Source organism: Patella vulgata, chromosome 1 (genome assembly GCF_932274485.2).
Source record: "Patella vulgata chromosome 1, xgPatVulg1.2, whole genome shotgun sequence".
Lineage (NCBI taxonomy): Eukaryota > Metazoa > Mollusca > Gastropoda > Patellidae > Patella > Patella vulgata.
In genome coordinates this window covers 29,219,898-29,240,137 of record NC_065879.2, presented here as the reverse complement: position 1 = coordinate 29,240,137, position 20,240 = coordinate 29,219,898, and the positions used below count along the sequence as shown (strand labels likewise).

The 20,240-nt window shown below is 35.6% G+C and overlaps 1 protein-coding gene across 1 annotated transcript in view; it reads left to right on the top strand.

The window, feature by feature from the left end:
- Positions 1 to 4,808: 4,808 nt before the first annotated feature.
- LOC126827053 (LWamide neuropeptides) overlaps positions 4,809 to 20,240 on the top strand; it is a 54,466-nt gene continuing 39,034 nt past the window's right edge. Inside the window, exon 1 of the mRNA XM_050556234.2 lies at positions 4,809 to 5,111. The gene's annotated coding sequence lies outside the window, so the exon portion shown is untranslated. The remainder of the gene's footprint in view (positions 5,112 to 20,240) is intronic.

The following is a 20,240-nucleotide window of genomic DNA, read 5'->3' as shown; positions in this document are numbered from 1 at the left end:
ATTGCCACTCGAAGCCCCACCATTCGGATTCCCTGGTCCTGTAAATAAGATGCACTCCCGACAACGTGGGATTGTTTGATATTTATATTTTTTGTTGGTTCCTCTGTAGATGAAGAACTTGAAAATGTGTATCTTAATACATATTTATGGGCACATGCTAATCTAACACTATTTTATAATTTTTAGAAACATTTATAAAATTATAAGTGTGTTAATCATTATTTTTATGTCTACTCGCCCTACTTCCTGTTTCATGGCATGTGTATTTCAATTATATTTGGAGCCACGCTGATTCAAGGAGTATGCCTGTCTTCATTAGATTGATGGGACGTTAAACCTCAATTTTATTTCTTTTAAGTTGAGACGTTTAACATTAATGATTTAATCTATTCCATTTGTTGTTACTACGAGCATCAGTTAACGACTTTTCGCGTTCTTTTGAATATAGCCCAGAGTTTTCCTTTCGTAATACCCTCGTCAGACCGGGGTGGCCTGCTATGGCGACGGAAAATATTCTTGGAGCCCTTCAAGATCGCTAGAAGCGTGGTAAAAGCGTGTTGGAAACGCCAAATATCGTACTCTGGTCTCTATGGTCGCCAATGATCGCCGAGTCAAGGCGTTTGTTCTGAGCATGTTCAAAACAAACGCAAAGGCGCTACGACCGAGATGGCGTCCTTACTGCGCTGCTGCGACCGTACGGTGACCAGAAAATGCATAAGGTCGCCGGCAAACGTGAACACAACGCGAGAAAATGTCCCCAAAAATTACATACTTGAAAAAAGTCGTGTTCTCACAGTTTCCCAGGTCAGATCGCAGACCTTGGCGTTTGTTTTGAACATGCTCAAAACAAACGCCGTGGCTCGGCGATCATTGGCGACCATGGAAACCACAGCACGATATCTGGCGTTTCCACAACGCTTTTACAACGCTTATGGCCCTCTTTGCGCGCACTGAGACCATTTTCCGTCGCCATAACAGCGCAGTAAGGACGCTACCCCGGTTTGACGGGGGTATTACAGGACAGTGGGAACCTAGCATTATTGGCTTTTTTGATCGTTGACGACCAAGAGCAGTTCAGACTGATACGGTTAGGTCTCTTTCGAAACCTTCAAAGTTACGGTTTTGTAATTAACCACAACATATCTGACTGTTTACCCACATGCGATATGGTAATATCAATGTATTTATACATTTATACCGGTCGTAAATGGTCAACATGCATACGCATGCATCTGGCCCAGGTGTACAAATTTGGAATGCCTAATTTCGCAAAAGTTGGACCTTCGTCATTATTTACAGCACTGGCCCCTAATTCAAGAACACTGTGCTATAGGCTTAAAGAACTAAGAAACAATGAGATGAAGGGCCTTATTTTACCCAGTCAGGTGTTCGTTTCGTTTAAATTACACAGACTATAGTAACAAAAATATCAAAATCTATGTTTATATATTCTTGCTGATGGGCATGGAATCATTATGTAGCAATTCTCTTTTTGTAAATTTTCAGTGGAAGAAAAAAATATGTTATTACTTCCTACGTACATAAATGTCATTATTTCGCGGTGTTTTATAATTATAACCGTTTCAAACAAGCACAGAAAATCAATACATTTTTAAATTTAAATTAGAATATAAAAGTAGTATGTTCACATTCAAAAGTCATTAGACTTTCTATGTAAAGCTTGTATCTCCGGCATACCTTCAATTTCTAGAAAGTGTGGGCCAAATAGCGACCCGGCGTTCTGTCTGTTATTTTAATCCCAAACTAGGAACCGAAACTCTCCCTTCAATATATCGCCTAAGACCGGTCCTGTAGTGGCTTTCATCAAGCAGTTATAATCATTATACTATTGTTTGAATCTCTACAGTGTCCAGTTAAGATAATGTCTTGTTAGCTTCGAATAATATTTCAACAAGAAGTATTTAGGAAAATAAATGACTACCATTATATATACTTTGCACATATATCTTCTGTACATGGATAGACCTGGGCGCAAAGAAGAAGTTCTACCAACGTTTATCTGTGCAGTGGAAATGAGGAATTGGGGTCGGTGATGGGATTTCGCCTTCGGTATTTCTTAGGGTCTCAGGCAGAAGCTAAATTACAAAAGCCTAGAACAATTACCAGTGGCCAGTCGTTGGGGTGGAGATTGGCATCTCCAATGATTAATTTAGAGTCCATCTAAAGAGTTTATCTTCAAAATCGTATATCTTCGTTGGGTGTGTGTGGGGGGGGGGCTGAAATGGGATTTATCGTTCAGTCAACACGAACAAAATTATTTCGGCTAAACATGTGATATATCCTATTTCATTAATTCGCTTTTGTTTGAACATGGTGTCTTTAGCCATGGGCGGAGACCGGAAAAAGTCCAACAACGTACCAAGCCATGGAACGAAACCACGACACTTGATTCAACGGCAGACTTAGCGATCTAACGGTTGCCAGGCAAACCATTGAGCCAAATACTGGCAGCAGCAATCCCCTCATTCCTCAGATTTAAAAGCCTAGTACCACAACCATTATATTATTGCAATCTATATCAAGTTAACCAAAAATACCTACATCGTATTCAAATACTCTCGAGTGTCTACAGATATAGATATAAACACATTAAAACAAGAATACGAAAACATTTAAGAACCAGCATTAAATTGAAAAAAAAAAGAAGATTTGTTTCAATAACTGCTGAGTTATTGATGTTGATCCGCCTATGTCGTGATTGTGATTATCCGTCAGTATACACTTTGTTGAAAGGAATGGAATGATGAGATCTACTGTATCGTCAGCAAATCACTTATACGCTATAATTTTCATTGAGATGGTTACACTTGTGCATTACGAGGGGGATAATTTTGTCCCGAAATATGGCAAGGATTCTTTTACGTGCACGCCAATGTTCATATCACAATTCTATGGAATGTGAAAATATAAAATGTATATACATATAAAAACAATACTTGGTTAATACTGACCAACCAGAGACTGTTCTCTAATTTCCTTGAAATAACTTAATGTTTACCTAGGTGTCTCGACTAGTCGGCTTTCAGGAAACCTCATTTGTTAGTGCAATGAAGAAACGGTTTAGAACTATTCAACTTGTAGAACATATGCAGAACGCAAACTCCAAAACGGGGGAAACACTTGATACAGTTTAAAACATGATTAGAGTTTCAAAAGTATATAAAAGTAGCCGTGAATGCATTAAATACAAAGTTAGTGCACAAGAACGAAGTCAACTCGAACGCCAAATCTATAATAATAATGAGAAAGATTTCGTTCGAAAAATTATCTATAAAAGATATAATTAACAAATGAGAATATATATTAAAAGGTTAAAATTATTGTTTTATTTAACTTTATTTCGCCATTACCAAATTACTAATAACTGAAATAGTTATGGTATTTAAAAGGCTGAGCCATTTAGGATCACACCCGATTGGTGGTTGGACCTGTCGTAATACCACCTCCCATCGCACATCCTCGCTATGTATGAAACCCTTCTTAATCGGAGCCAGGGTGACAAACCGTGTGAGTCAGCAACTACAAGCCATTATCCTAGAAGATAAGGCCACCAGGAGCCAAGCCTCTAGAATGGAGCTAAACGGACGTAGATAGTTACTGTACCTCGAAAGGCACCATTGAGCCTTCAATCAAAGGCCTGTAGGTGACGTACCTTATCTATCTGATCGCTCAATATGTCAGACCAGCCTCGACGAGAAGATGACGCACTGTCACATGCTTTAACCTTCATCAAACATGATATCATATTATTATACTGCAGTGTAGTTAAAAAAACCGAAAAAGAAACAAAATTGTTTTCGTACACATAAAATACTCACAACAATATCAAGTCGAAACCAACAGATAGCTAGGAATTTCCGATCATCAATCAGTTTGTGTGACTAATTCTCTGTTGATACCTATTTTGTTAAATGTGATAGAATGGGTACAGAGAAAACTGTTTGTTCGACCCATATAAGGTACATCTGATCGCCTGTTATTACGTTGATCATCGATCATATTTTAGATTGTTTTAGAACGCCATCTTAGTCTTTTTACTTCAATGTAAAAACAAGTAATTTTATGAAATATGTAAATGGCTGTCTTAAATGTAATCTATATTAATGATTGGCAAATTAATGCCTACTTCATATTCATGTTATGTAAACATTAAATGCTATAAGAAGTTTAATGTGTTGTTTATGACGACCAAATGATAGAAGGGCGCCAGAAGAATAGCCATTATCTGAACAAATCCAGGCTATAATGAAGAGTCTTAAAAACTGATTCATCAAAGAACCTCGAGAAATTTATCAATCTTAGTCCATTGACAAAATCGTGGGTTTATTGTCAGGAATCTTCTTGTAATTGGGTATTAAGGTGGGGAAGCTGTTTTCATAGCAGACACACGCATAGCCATCATGTAATATACAAATAACGGTCACAGGCGCCTCATACCCATCATGACATCGCCAAATAGACCCAGTATGATTTGCTATGATGACGTTATTGGTTGTAGTATCCCTGTTGAAGTTTCTGGACACTATTTAAACCCGATAAAAAAGATACCCCCATAACGAATATCCTCTTCGGCACGTTGTGTTGCTTTGCATGATATACTATACATAGTTTCGTATTTCTTTTTTCATTATAAACAACACTTTATTATATAGATTAATTAACAAAAAAATGGATCTTTGTTAGTTTATCAACAGGTGACAATAATCTTTAAAAAGATCTGTGAACAAACGCATCGATTATAGAATTGTTATATTTGTTAGAAATGTTATAATCCGCGTGCAAGTAGGAAATAAGGGGCGAAAATTTTCAATGTACATTTATCCACACAGTATATTGATAATTAGACCAAAATCCATAAGTTGATCTGAGCGGATGTCCCACGTGTCAATCAAGACTTTCGTTACTTCATCAGTTATTTATTGAAGATCTTCACTCCGCCTTTCTCAATTGGACGATATCGGCACAACGGAGAGGACGAAAACAGTAAAAAAAAGAGATATTGTCAGAAGAAAAGCAACTAGTAAACACTAATATCACGACAGGGAGGAAGTTCCGATTTAAAGTTAACGACTGTGATTCGACTATCTAAGGTAAGCTTTTATTTTTATAGAGTTTATTTTTTTAAAATACAATTTCCTGTAACTCTTATCTAAAATTTCCTGTAATTCTTATTTTTATTGTTAATGTTGTCCATTTGAATTTGGGAAATTTCAAATTAATATAAACACATTTTTTTCCTAAAATGCCGTTTTCTGTTTTAATTGTCGAACAAATAGTGTGTCTGAGGGAACAACAGACAATAGCATCGACCTGGCGAGGCATAAATATGGTGGAGGTAAGTATTCAAGTCTGCAGGGTTTAGGTTTAGTGGCATTAACGTGACATTCTTGTGTTTTCAAAATCGCATGGAAATATTGTCATACCAGCGCAATACTTTAGAAAATTAAGCAAGAAGGGTCCCAAGAGTATGGTAGTGACCCTCGTTGGTTAGCTCTGTAATGAAGGTCAAAGACAATATTCATTCTGAAAACAGTGTATTGCCACCGCCCGAGAACATTACCACGGCGCTTTATTAGAACGGACTACTTATTTGCTTAAAAAAAACACCCCAAAAATGTGTTTCACCGGAAGTGTAAACAAAGCAAGGGTGCAACAATCGATTTGGTTTCCCAAATTTTTCCTATTCTAAATAGCGCCTTGTGAATTGTTTGTAACTTTTGATACTTTGTGTATCGATGAAATTTTCATTCCACACATTATTGTAAATACTGAATAGAATTTAATCATTTTTGGACTGATATTCCTTCTCGGGCATTCATCTATCGCAACATTATAGTTTGCAAGTGATTCATATACAGCTCAAATGGCGCATCGAGACTTTAAGCATTCCTGTAGATGTCAATGATTTGACGAATGAAAAATAACATCTAGTTTTAATTATATTGACATGTCCCCTGGTGTCAACCGGAAAATTCCACGTTAGCCCAAGCTCCGGTTCTTCGTTCTTTAGCTCCAGATATGCGAGACAGTGATAGTTAAATGCAGAGAACCATTGACAGAGGCAATTTGTGACAACCTGGACGGTATATTATATATTATGCATGTTAGGGTGAGGTTTTTTTTTCTTTAAAGGAAAAGCTGTAAGACGATAATTTGTTGTGTTGACTGAAAATAAACCAAAATGGCAATGACTGTAGAATGAATACCATTCTTTGCTCCATTACCAAATTTATTGAAATTAAAAAGGAAAATGTATGTTTTATCGGCATGACAAAAATACTAATTAACGCCGATATATACATAGGCCATACATGTTAAATATTAAAAAATGTTGACATTTTTGTGTCGTTAATCGGAGAATTCTGGTAATTAAAGACAAAAACAAATAAACGCTAAATAAGAAAACATATTTGGTGGTTTTTATATCAGCAAGAATAATCAACATGATACACATACTAGTAGTTGACCACTTGCACACACCTTGCAATTATAGAAAAAAATAACAATATGCTTGTAGACGTGGCCAATATCACACACTCGTGTTATTTTCTGGTTCAAATTGTGCGTAATTATAGCTTGGTTTTAACTTTTCGATTCTTTCACCTGGCATTGGTGATTAAATAATAAGCTAAGTAGTACAGATATTGACTACTGTAAAATAGTGGGTATGAACATGAGAAAATAATCAGTATGTATCAGTAGTATATTTATTGAACAGACATCTAAGCTAATAATGTAGTAATTAAATTATTGGTCTTCATGTGGAATGGTAGGACTTACTGATTATAGATTTCCAACTGACACTAACTAGTAACCGGAAGTAAATGTTCCGCGGATTATAGGATAAATGCCTGAATTCAGATCGAATAGTGCCCGGACTTTGACAAGAGAAACCTATTCAAATAATATAAAATACTCAAATGAAATTGTTTACTTCCACCAATTTATTAACAAAAGAAAATCCGTGAAAGATATCATGTGCCAGATAATCGAGTAAAAAGTTTCATTTTGAATATTTTGCAAACGTACCGGAACCACGCATAATGAAAAAACGCGAGTAAGACCTTCGGTAATGAAAAAAGACATTAAAGGGCTCTGAGATTATTCATAATATTCGACATTATAAATACAAATTTAAATTCCATTTTAACCCATTTCGATCAATTTGTTTTTATCTGACCGCGAACATATGGACACAATGACCATTTAAAGATAAGTTCCTCGGGATCTTTGTTATGAGAAAGCTTGATGAACAAAATGAAACATAGTACATGAGTCAAATTGGAAATAATTACAATGGCAGAAACACAAATGGCAAAAAGAATAAGCGATCAACCTGTAGACTGGATTAACCAAACGACTACTATTTAATTTCATCGGCTCACGAATTTCATCGAACATAACTGAATAGAAATTACAATAAAATTTAAAATAAAAAGTGTTTTCGACCAATTCCTGTCCAATATTTCACGGTTCCAAGGAATAGAGTTATACGCCCTTAAAGTAAGGGATTTTTTCACCGGGCCAAGTTAATTAAGGGAAAAGGAGAATTTAAAACGCACGATAATATGTCCTAGATAAATCAGTGAACAATCTTCTACACGGCCATTTTTAACTGAGATGTCGACTAAAACTGTAAAGATGTACATTTCGGTGATAGTAAGTGGGCAAATAAGCTTATTGACCAAAATTAAAAATCGACAACTTTTTAATGTTTTTGTTTAGTACACATATCCTAATGATATCTAGTTGAGAATCAGGATTTTTGAATCAGGAACTTGACGGTGCTCTTCTCAAAAATGACCATTGCTACGCCAATTCAAGTATTTTGGCAATCACGCATCGAATTTGGATATGGCGTCACAATTCCAAGATGTCTGCGATGACGTCATACTCGATTTTAAAGACGCAAACTTATCTTGTTATCTTGTGAGCAGGAACAATCAATAAAATGTTTGAATGACTATATATAAGTATAATTGAATATTTTTATAATGAGATTTTTTTATAATGAACGAAACTATTTCAGTTCAGTAGAAAACTATTTTTCCTAATTACTTGTAATTAAAATTCTACTCGGTATGTATACAAAAGTCGGGCCCTTTTCGTTCAATATAGATTTATGAAAAGCAACTCTCCTGAACAATACCAGCATATTGAAGACACGCGCCACCAAAATACAACGTTGTTAAACAATCGAGGCATTAACTGTAAACGGTCTAGACCAGAAAAATAAAGAATGAAGTCTACCATGCAACAAGCCAACTAAACAATACCGTAAAATAAACAATACTTTAATGACACAAAGATTTAATTGATGGAAAGTGTGGGAACAAACAATCTAGACTAAAATGACAAAAGAATCAGAGTTTAAACAAAAACAGACAGGCAGACCTTATGTAGAGGACACTTTATTTAGAATGGGTCATTTTGTAGCTGTCAGTTTAACCTGACTTGCATGTGGTACCCTAAAATATTTTCTAGCCTAATTTCAGGATAGTGTCCATATGGGACCCTTATGCAGAAGGCATTTTATCTGGTATTGTGTATTGGTGGTAATTTTGAACTTAGTTTTATTTGTTACCGCAAATTTTTAATCCATTAATCCAGCCCAAAATAATGGAACCCTTCCTGGAGAATATGCAACCGAGTATTAATCAGTCCGCGCCATTTCTGTGCGACCTGTTCATTTCGATTTAGTTTCAGGTGGTACTCCCAGAATGATCCAGCCTATTTTGGGAGCCTTCTTTTGCGATCTATGTTCTACACACTGCAGGGGGTCGCCCCAGCAGACATACCTATATGAATATTTTGGTTTACATAGTAAGTGTTCCTGTACTTGGTACCTTGTTCGCTTGTCCAAAATGTCTGGGCTGCTGATCAAATATATTCAAGTGATTTTCAAGTTCAACGAATGTTAACGTATTTGTACTCTATTGGACTTTGGACACTTAGGTGAAATGAAATGAAATGGGGTTTAACGTCCTACTGTTCTGCTCCTAAACTGGGCTAATGAAGACGGGAATACGCCATACTGTTTTTTTATGAGGGAAATTTTGCCCGGGGGCACTTAGGTGAAGTCTAGGGTTATTTTGAACATATAAAATCATAATTGAAAATAATTTATTATGTTCTTGCCAGTTCTTGGTAAAAGTATCAGTTGAGGGTGACGTAGTTTATGTCGACTGAAATTAATCTCTCTCTCAAGATGCTAATACATGTGACAATAACCAACTTTACAAGACGAAAAGAACACTGTGATAATTATCATATGTATATGAATGAATGAAATGGGGATTGACGTCCTCTTTTTTGCACCTACCGGACTAATGAACACATTGTTGGAACTCAGTGAGATGTTTCTTAGACGACAATAAATACAAATTCTGATATTGATTCTACATCACTTAGATTATGTTTGAAGTGTGGATTACTGTCCAACAAAATTATATTTTCTAAAGTGATTTCGACATAATACAATAAAATAGATAACATTATCAACTCTTCCTAAAAAATTCAGATTGGTACGCCCACGAATATTTCCTCACAATATTGTTGGTAATCCTTTATATGTTGGACTTTTGGAGAGAATGTCATTATCCTTTTTCGCATAACCATATATTGACTTACCATATTAGTTGCAAAATGACCATATAAGGAAGACCTCGTTGGTTATCCGGGCCCTTGTTGCTTTCTGGATTGTCCTCATTATTCTGCAATATTACAGTTCATGAATTACGATTAGCCTACTGCCCAATTAAAGGACAATATTGGTGTCAGTCATTATTACATATGTGATAGAACTGGTTAAATACATCCCAAATATAATTTTAACACAGAGATCATTTCTACGGGAGATGTGTAACAGTCATAATTTAGAAATGAAAAACAGTCTAATCTTTTGCTCCGATTGGGATAATGAAGACGGACATATGCCATACAGTGTGCTATGAGTGAAATTTTGCCAAGACCGCGGCGCTAAGCCTACTCTTATACCCATTCCAACTGCCAAAGGTTCTTTTAGTGCAGCGTCGGTTTTTGTCCCATCACAACGACTATACCTTGTTTCTTGCCAGACCCTCTGTTCTGCATTACTGACAAGAGACCCACTACCCACACCCGTAAAATTCCGGTCAGGTAGTAAATTCCTTTAAGACCGATTTATACTCCGCTGAACGAAGCCTCACTACCATTGGCAGCATCTGAAAATTTTTCGCTTAGCCTAGCTTAGCTTCGCAAGTGAAGCATCGCTTTGTTTAGCGGAGTAGAAATCGGCCTTCCCCAGAGGGAGTTGTCTATTTATTTGAATTCAGTTCTGCACTAGGCGATAAATGCATTATAATATATCTCATTTAATCTTGATCAAGGACATTTATTTCAGTATTTTATTTTAATGACAATAAAAAAACTTTAGACATTTGTATGTACGAATATTTGCTTAGATTCTGATTAATCATTACGTTCTTTACGGTTGTATATTTTAGAATTACACATACTTGTCTAGCCAGGCTACAATAGTTTCATATTAATCACATCATATAACTCTTACCTTTATATAATCCAAATATGACAATTGTCTGAAACGAACAATAAAGACACAAGTAAAGAAATCCGTTTGGTATTAGATGAAATACACAATAACACGTTACATAAAGATATTACAGTAATATTTAATCTATGCAGTAAAATGTTGGAATATTAGTGTTTTGAATCTTACCATTTGTACGTTTTTCATTCATATTTATATCGGGGTGGGGGTCGGGGTGGGGAATAGCCGAATGTTTAGCGCGTGCGCGTTGTTTCTTTCAGTCAACTGGCGTGGTTTCGATTCCCCGTTTGTACGTGACGAGAGACAGAGAAATGGGGTTTAATGTCCACTCGACACAAACTAGGTCATTTCGGGACAAACACATGGTTCAATTTTATTTCAATAATTGTAATTGAAGGAAAGTAAAAGCTACTTAATATGATCATGTAGTGTCTAGATAATTGAGACAACTTTGCAATGGGGCCATTAGGTTAAAATAGCCAGAATTGTCTACACACTAGTAATTTTGAAAGTCATAAAAGTTTTGAAAGTTTGCTGTGCACAGCAGTAAAATGAAATAAATCTAGATTAACTGTCTCTCTCGGCTATTATTCTAGATATATTTAATTGACGCGTATACTATCTCTCTGATAATGTCTGTCTACTACATCGTTAACACTGTTCATCACGTGCATTTTGCATACCGATAGTCTATTGGCCAATCACGCTATTTTACCGAGATTTCGCCTAATAGTTTGGATGCAGCTATGGCGGGTGTGGCGCCAGGCAGGGTAAGCTTACTCTTCCGGACACCTGTTACCACTGTTTGTCGTGTATTTTGTACACGGTGAACAGTCCATATGCTGATTACACTATTTTGCTTTATTACACTATTTTGCCTATACCGTTTTTTGGGGGGGACTTCGAATTTTGTCTAATGGTTTGGAGTGTTCGTACTTGGTTTTATTTTATTTATAGACCTCTTTTAGGGTCAGTGCCGTGTTGGTGTTGATTTATTCAAACTAAATATGCTGGACATTCCCTCGGATCTGTTAAAACACGTCTCTAAATTGAGCTATCCTCATGTTTTACAGTTTTATTCATATATGCGCATAAAGCCAGACTTGATATAGTCCAAGGCATCGGTAATCTTCCATTCGATTAGCAATTAATACTAACTCAACTCAAAAAACTTAAAATGATGTCAAACTCAAGGGATTGGTGTTCAGGTGACTCTCGGGGGTAATAAAATCAGACTTTTCACCATGGCATAAAACGTAAACGTTTTTACAATTATCCAATTTTGATATTCAAGTCAGTTAAATTTGTGGGATGACACGCAGGTCAGGTTTGGGTTAAGCCGATGTGACCAAGATGGTCCATATGGAATCAGGTTATTTTTTATGTTTAATGAAGTTCGAAGTTCTTTTTGTTTTGGTTTTATTTTTTTGTTTTTTGTTTCGATTAAATCGGCGCCTGTCTTTGCTGTATAGACGCCGTGCTTCAGTCATATGCTTATTTCCAGACATATGTCGATCCGTTGGCTATCCCCAAAAGAGAAACTGGTTGAAAGAGTTAAAGGTCACAATGATCTAAGCAACACTGTGCTAAATTATCTCAATTTGTTAGCAACCGATTGTTATTCAGAAAATGTATAACTTTGTAATGTGTTCAATCAAAATTGATATAATACCTTGTTATTGTTAAATTTTGAGTTTCATGGCGATCTTATATCAAAATGTAGTCGCACGTCCCGCTTCTTGTTCGTGATCTATATTCTGGGGTTAGCGCTTAGATACGATTTTTTTAGATAACAGATCATTTGCTGTAAAATTTGTTTTCTGGTAGACATTTCTAAATGGAAGCATGACACAAATGGGTTAATGATGAACCTTTAGTAGACCGACACGTCGACCTAAGAGGTTAATTAGGTGCTAACGTAGTGATATTGGTATGATGGGATATGGTAGGTATACGTCTACAACATCCATAGTCGATCGGTTTACCCAGACATAATATGTATCTGACATAATATCGTAACATATCTGAGGAACAAATCAGTCTGAGAATAGAAAATATAATATACAACAAAAATAAATTTAATTGGAAGGAAACATTAGTTTTTTTTAAATTATTCATCGTGTCTTATTATTATCTGTCGAATCATTTCCGGTTAAGAAATCGTTCGTCTGACCTAGAAAAGATAACTGTGGGGAGGGAAGTGATATGTCTCTATTTGAAGACTGTGACAGGTCCTTCATGAGTTACTAGGGCTGTAACTTTGCAATACATATAACACTTTTTATTCTGTAAACAACCATACCTATTTTTTTTGCCGACATTCTTAAATGCCAAGACATATTTGTAAAGGAAACATACCGGAAACTACCGTAAAGGATGTTGAATGCTTTAAGTCCATGATACGAAGAATTGTATATTTTGTATGCAGTTGTCTACCATTGACGCTCTTGAGGCCTTATACTTGAGTCCTGGGGGTATACAATCAAGGAGTTGGTTATGGGGATCACCAAACCTCAGCACGTCAATAAGTAAATAGCTCTAGATGTCTTAGCTATAGCATTACATACTATAGAAGTTAACAGATTATTTTTCTAGTTTAAAAAATTCATATAATTCTTAATGTATCGACTACTTTCACGTTTTCTACGCACCATTCATCAACGTTTATACTCAAAACCAGAAATCATGACATTATACACGTATATATTTCCATTGTCTGTATGAAGAGAATTGATGCTATGACTGATAACATACAGAATTATTCTACATGTATATATGTTTGTATCAGCGACCATTCTGCAATTTCTGAAATGATTAATTTTCTGTTAATTCCATTTTTATAAACATAAATTCAGCCAGGGCAAATTAAGTGATTGATAGTCAATAACGGAAATTAACTGAACCCTTGTGCGCATATCTAACCATTGACATTATCACGTAGATGTTTATAATAACTTGGTAACAAAACTCCTGAAAAACAACTAAAGGTTTCCAACTTTTTTAACTATCCATTACTTTAAGAAAGGTATCAGTTTCAATAAACATGTACACGAACAAAATAAAAACGATACAATTATCCCAATTTTAATTCCGTGGTTCATTATTATACATATGCACTAAAGAAGCTGTAAAATGATCCTACAGTATTCGGAATTCCCAACAACGACCCCTTTTATCTCCTTTTTGTCAATTTCACTGGATTTTACCTCTATTTTTCTTTTTTTTTTCTTTTTTTTGTGGGATGACAATATCTCTTTGTTGAAAATATGACGTGCATAGATAAGTAAAGCCGACAATGAGATCTAACCAATTTCGTGTTCCATTGTCGAAACAAAAAGGCAATAATTAAACTGAAAATAGTAAACAAGAATTTAATTGTAAAGTGTTTCCCCAACACCAACTCAGCTAAATTCTAAGCTTTATTTAAAGATACATTATGGGAGATTAGATAAAGAGCTGACAGTTCTCACCTTTATAGTTAAAAACTAGATATTGTAAAGGGAATTTGCTGAAAATTTCAGTCAAATGGATCATCATTACTAAAGTCGGTACGATAAAAACATAGTCTCGATTAGCCATTCCATGATTAAATCATGAATGAAATTTGAGCAGCAAATCGGATCGCAATCCACTAAATATCGCAGGATAGCGTTGACATCGAGAGTTGATTATGGTCTGGATAAGTTAATTAATGTCTAATTAATAAATTAGATATTTAGATAACATAACAGACCTAAAGAAAGACCTGCAATATGCAGATTTAGCTCTTGTATAATGTATGTTTAAGATTGAAACGCCCACTTGATATGTCAATATCATACACGTGTAACTTAACAGAGTTGTTCTTTTAAAAATAAGCGTCTGTACGGTCTATATAGGTCTTCACATCCTATCTGTTTGAATCCGACACACAAACGCCAATATTTTGTCTAATGTTTGTTTATGAAACTATTTGGTTTCATTGATATAATCTGCTGATAAAGCTTGTCTAGGAACCTATAACGTTCATTGTCATTTTGACATTAGAAAAATAAACTGCTGATCTAGCACAGCATGGATCAGTCTTAATTAGACGCATTTCACATGCTCGAGATCATTATTTCAATATCATTAAATACGGCTATCTTTATAGCTTTTGTGAACTTATATATGTTGTCATTCATACAACGGTAGGATTGTTGGGATTAAGTAAATATGCAGATTACTAGACGGCTACTCTATTTGTTAATTATGACAGAAAGTTTCAATGAAACTGTTAGTTAAAACTCAAAAGTCTCTTATTTCATGAATTTTAATCCAAAATTAGAGAAATACAAATATCACCATACTTTTTTTCGTATACAGATATAAATCAAATTAAAACTAGATGTCCGTGTTGTTCCTTTCATTCGGTTGATCTTCCATTTTACATCTAAATACGTTAAAGAAAAGGATGTCCTAACTGGTAGGCTGGCCCTTTGTAATATCAACTATCAACCCCTATTATAATAAATGTGTCTAAAACTAGAGAAGGGTTTAAAAAATGCTATCAGTAGGATTATTTTATCTGATATACACATGGAAATGAAATGAACTGAAATGGGGTTTAACGTCCTACTGTTCTGCTCTTGTGCTGGGCTAATGAAGACGGGCATACGCCTTACAGTGTGCTGTGAGGGAAATTTTGACCGGGCTGCGGCACTATCGCCTACTCTTATATCGAATTCCAACTGCCAAGGGATCTTTTACGTCCATTCCAATGTATTCACGGGACCTCGGTTTTTCGTCTCACCAAAGGACTAGACAGCTGTCCTTGTCAGGCCCTATGTCCTGCATCAGATATACACACGGAAAAGATGACCAAAATCCTCAGATGACAGATTTTTTCAGAGAACATACTTCACGTTTATTTAAATATCATTGATTACAATAGGGGATGACATTCCATCTTAATAATATCTCCAAACGGCTTTCAAACATGTTTTCGGTGGTGTTGTTTCATAACATGCTATACAGTTTAAACGCATATCATTACTCTGATATATTCATACGGAAATGATGGTCAAAATCTATAGATTTTTAAAATTAGATCTCGATTTTATTGGTATGGCAAAACAAATTAATTAGATTATTACAATAGGGGTTATTGTAATATCAACTCCTATTGTAATATCAAATCCAATTGTAATATCAACTCCTATTGTAATAAATGTGTCTAAATGTAGTGAATGGTTTAAAAAATGCTATCAGGATTATCTGATCTGATATACATTGGCAGTTGGAATTCGATATAAGAGTAGACCATAGTGCCGCAGTCCATGCAAAATTTCTCTCATAGCACACTGTATGGCGTATGACCGTCTTCATTAGCCCAGCCGGAGCAGAACATTAGGACGTTAAACCCCATTAATTACAATTACTACAATAGGGTTAAGTGAAATTTTATTACAGTTATTACAATAGGGGCTGATATTACAATAGGGATTAAGTGAAATTTTATTACAATTATTACAATAGGGGTTGTAAAAAAGCATGTGTACCGTACTATAATCCAGATACTAATTGAATCCAAATAGCTTGTGATCGCGTGGAAATGGAATCATGGAATATGTTCCAAATCATGAACGACAACCGTCAAAAACAGTTTGACAGGGCGGTGGTTTTAACATTATCATGCCTGGCATTAACGAAAATGTGTAAATTTGAAAACAAATCCCATCTGTTGTGATTATTAAACAATTAGTAGAAGTAATACGAATTGTGGACCATCTCAAACTACTTGTATAACTATATGTGGCACATGTAATCAGTTCTTTTTTTTTCAATTAAAAATCGATTCGCAATAACGGAATCTCCAAAACAAAAGGAAAAAAGGTCTCTTTGCTTGCCTTTCTACTTGAGAATATTGTTTCTTTAATTGTATTGACTCTGTGAGAAACATTTCGTGAGAAAAACTGAAGTGCCTTAAGATCAATACAATATTCGACCTTTAGTCTCTTTTCCTGCAAACTCCTAATCAAGGCACTTATGATGGGTAGAGTTTCAAAAAAACATCGAGCAGCCTTAAAGTACCACCTCCCCCTCTCGTTATATTACCCTCGATATTAGTATGTGGTGCTTTTAACAATATCACATGCCAATTTCATGTCATCATGACTGCTACATGCCAGCTGATAAGGAATCTTAAAACTTAGCGATCACCAGGCTGTATAAATTCAGATGTTATTAATACTTATTATCTCTAGCCCATATACAAGCTGGTGGTGGGGAGGTGTTACCTCCCAAGAATACTTAAACGTGGTTGTCACTATGCTGTATGAATCCATATATTAAATATGCTTATCTCTAACCTACAAACTGGTGGTGGGGAGGTATTGCCTCCTAGGAATACTTAAACATTATTGTCAGCATGCTGTATAAATTAAGATGCTATGTTATTAAAACTAAGCATGCTCTTCTTTAACCTATGCAAGCTAATGGTGGGGAGGCGTTACCTCCTAGTTTCTATCTTCAGATGGCAATTGAAAAAGATTAAAAAAAAATAATGAAAGTCAGTTGCAAAGGCGGTTCTTTTATATACATGGTGTGACAACTAAATCACAGAATTTTAAGTTGAATGGATGAAGCCCACTTTGTGTTCTCTAAAATCATTTATTGAGTTCTGTTGCCTGTAATATCAGGACTGGACTAAGACAGATTGAATTTAGAAGTAAAATGCAATAGTGGTCCACCGACGTTAATGGATTTAAGTTGATTGTTTCTTCCAAATCGACTCGTTGTGTTCGCAATATTCGCAACGTTGCATGTTAATAAACCAGTAATTATTATTTCATAAACACGTTTCAGAGAGCTGAAGTTAATTATTCCGAAGATCATGTACATATTTTAACAACCCCGCCACCTCGTGCACAGAGAGTAATATAGCATTAAAGTTATTGAATTACTTTTTATCTATATAAAGACTGAAGGTAATGATACGTATTCTTCTGGTTTTCACCGGTAAACATTATATATAAACACTGTCCTTCGAGCATAATTGGCTTTTTCAAAACCAGGCTGAAATCATTTATGATTCTAGGTCTTACCAATAAACACAATTATTAAGAATAACGTTTGCAGTATGTTGTTGTGAGCACTTCATGTAAAATCTAGAATGTTCCCTATGTGAAAAAGACAAAATTTTGCTTTTGAATTTCTAAAGTTTTAATTACGGTTAACTGGCCCATCAAAATCACGATGTTTTCCCCATGGGTTTTTTGGAGTAAAATTGGGTAGAACTAACTACTAACGGAACTAATAACCTACACCGATACTTGCATTCTTTAGCCTATGATATTTAAAATACCGTAAAGTGCATGTTATTTCCTAGTATTTTTAGCTCAACTACTGAGTAAGGTCCTAGAAAATAGTGACGGTTCGAACTGTCTGCTGCAGACAACCACAGCAAGGCCGATTTATAGAACTTGGGGAAATGAGGAAAAAAGTTTAGGGTCGGGGATTTGTGCTACAAAATAGGGTCGGTCGGGTAACCCAAACACGGGTATTTTCTTTTTCTGCACTTATGGTATGTCCGTTATGGATGTCTTTGATGTACATGTATGTCTAGACAGAGTGTAATATTGCAATAGCATTGTTATAGAGATATGGTTGGTTGTAGGCCTCCTTATTAGTACTGGGTAGAATCGGTTGGGCTCATTACACCTGAGATCGTGTTAATAACAATGGACAGTTTCCCTGGTAATTGTTTCTAATATCTTACTATTAATTAGCCCATCAGTAGAGACTTATGAAACAATATATCAACGTCAATGTGTTCTTGTTAAATTCACACGGCTTACCATTGATTTTAGCGGCATTTGAGTGATTGACACAAACTGACCCAACATCAGCGTATCAATATTATTATTGTTCTAGGTTGTCCAAATTGTCTTCTTAACGGAAGTAGGAGCAGTTGCGCTACATCTTCTGTATACTCGAGACAGACAGAGTAGAGCATGCGACACCTTTGCATACTCACCAACTTGTCAATTTTATGAAAGTTACATGCAGACAATCAGGTTTATAAGAAAACTAACATTGTATAACATCCGAATTGTTTTCTGTTTCAAGAGGAACTTACAAAACATGAAAAACATCGAAGTAAAGTGGTGGAATGTTAACCTTTTAAAAATGTAAAATATATTGCTTTTTTTCTCGCATTTCATGACTTATAAAAATGCCAAATGGAAATGCCACTGAGGCATTTTACGGTCCTACGAATCACCGATATAAACCGACAAGAGTGGATTTTTTTTATCAATATCGCCCACGGAATTGCAAAAGGTGACAGACAGGAAAATATATGTTATAGATTTGCATAAATGGTGTCAAACTCATTTCGATTCAGGGGACACATGAGCTAAAAATTTTCATCAAGTGGGCCGGATATATTATATACCAAAATTTTAAAAACGAAACCAAACGTCCTGGGGCCTGTTTCACGAAATTTTAACTAAGATAAAATCCATGTTTTAGTAATTTGATTGGATAATATTAGATTGATTTTAGTGCTTAGCCAATCAAAATTGAAGTATCTACTAAAATTGGATTTTATCTTTAGTTAAAATTTCGAGAAACAGGACCCTGAACTTCTAAAAATAAACCCAAACGTCCTTGACACAGGTAATTTTTTAGACGGGTTTCCAAATTGCCAAGATATAATATTGAGCACAACGTTCTCTTGTATTACATACAACTTAGATATCTATGACATACAGTACAGAAGTCAGAGTTTTACTGAACCGGAAAACAATAATAAATGGTTTCCACCGCTAGTTTGTTGAAATTTGTTCCACGAGCCACATTGAAACCCTTGGCGGACCAGATGTGGCCCGTGGGCCGCATGTTTCACACCTCTCTTCTACACATACCCCCCCCCCCCCCGCGCGCCCTTTTCGGTGATTAGTACGACCATTTTTACCAAGATTTCAATTATCCATTGTTATTTTAATTTTTTTTTATTAAATTTAAGAGTTGCAATACTTTGTCGGTGATTAGTAGGAACCACACTTTAGAACCGTATCTGGTAGATGCTTGATTAAATGGAAACCCTAGAAAACTAAGTTATGATTTGTACTTTCTATCCTAGTTATAATACTTACTGGTATCATTACTAAACTCTCAATTATACTGGGATCACGTTTCTAAGTGGGTAAGCCGCTGGCTCGCTAGCCTGGAGGTCGGGTGTTCGATTCCTGCATTGGCCGAGAAAGTTCATCCAGATTTTCCGGCGTGGTTTCCTCTTGTCAGTGATGCAGGAAGGAGGGCCTAACAAGGACAGCTGTCTAGATGTACAAATTGTCGTGCACGTAAAAGATCCCTTGGCAGTTGGAATTCGATATAAGAGTAGGCCGTAGCGCCGCTGCCCGGGCAAAATTTCCCTCATAGCACACTGTATGGCGTATGCCCGTCTTCATTAGCCCAGTATAGGAGCAGAACAGTAGGACGTTAAACCCCATTTCATTTACATTATACTTACCAAATAAGTATAACTAGATTAAATCAAAATAAACACAGAAATTGGAGATATATTGCTCCTGTAAGTAAGTAATGGGCTGGGGACAAGACGGTGTGTTTAAAATGTAATGTTATTACTAACAATCAGATGAAACAAGATCAGTGTCCGAATAATGACCAACCACTTCAACGCTTA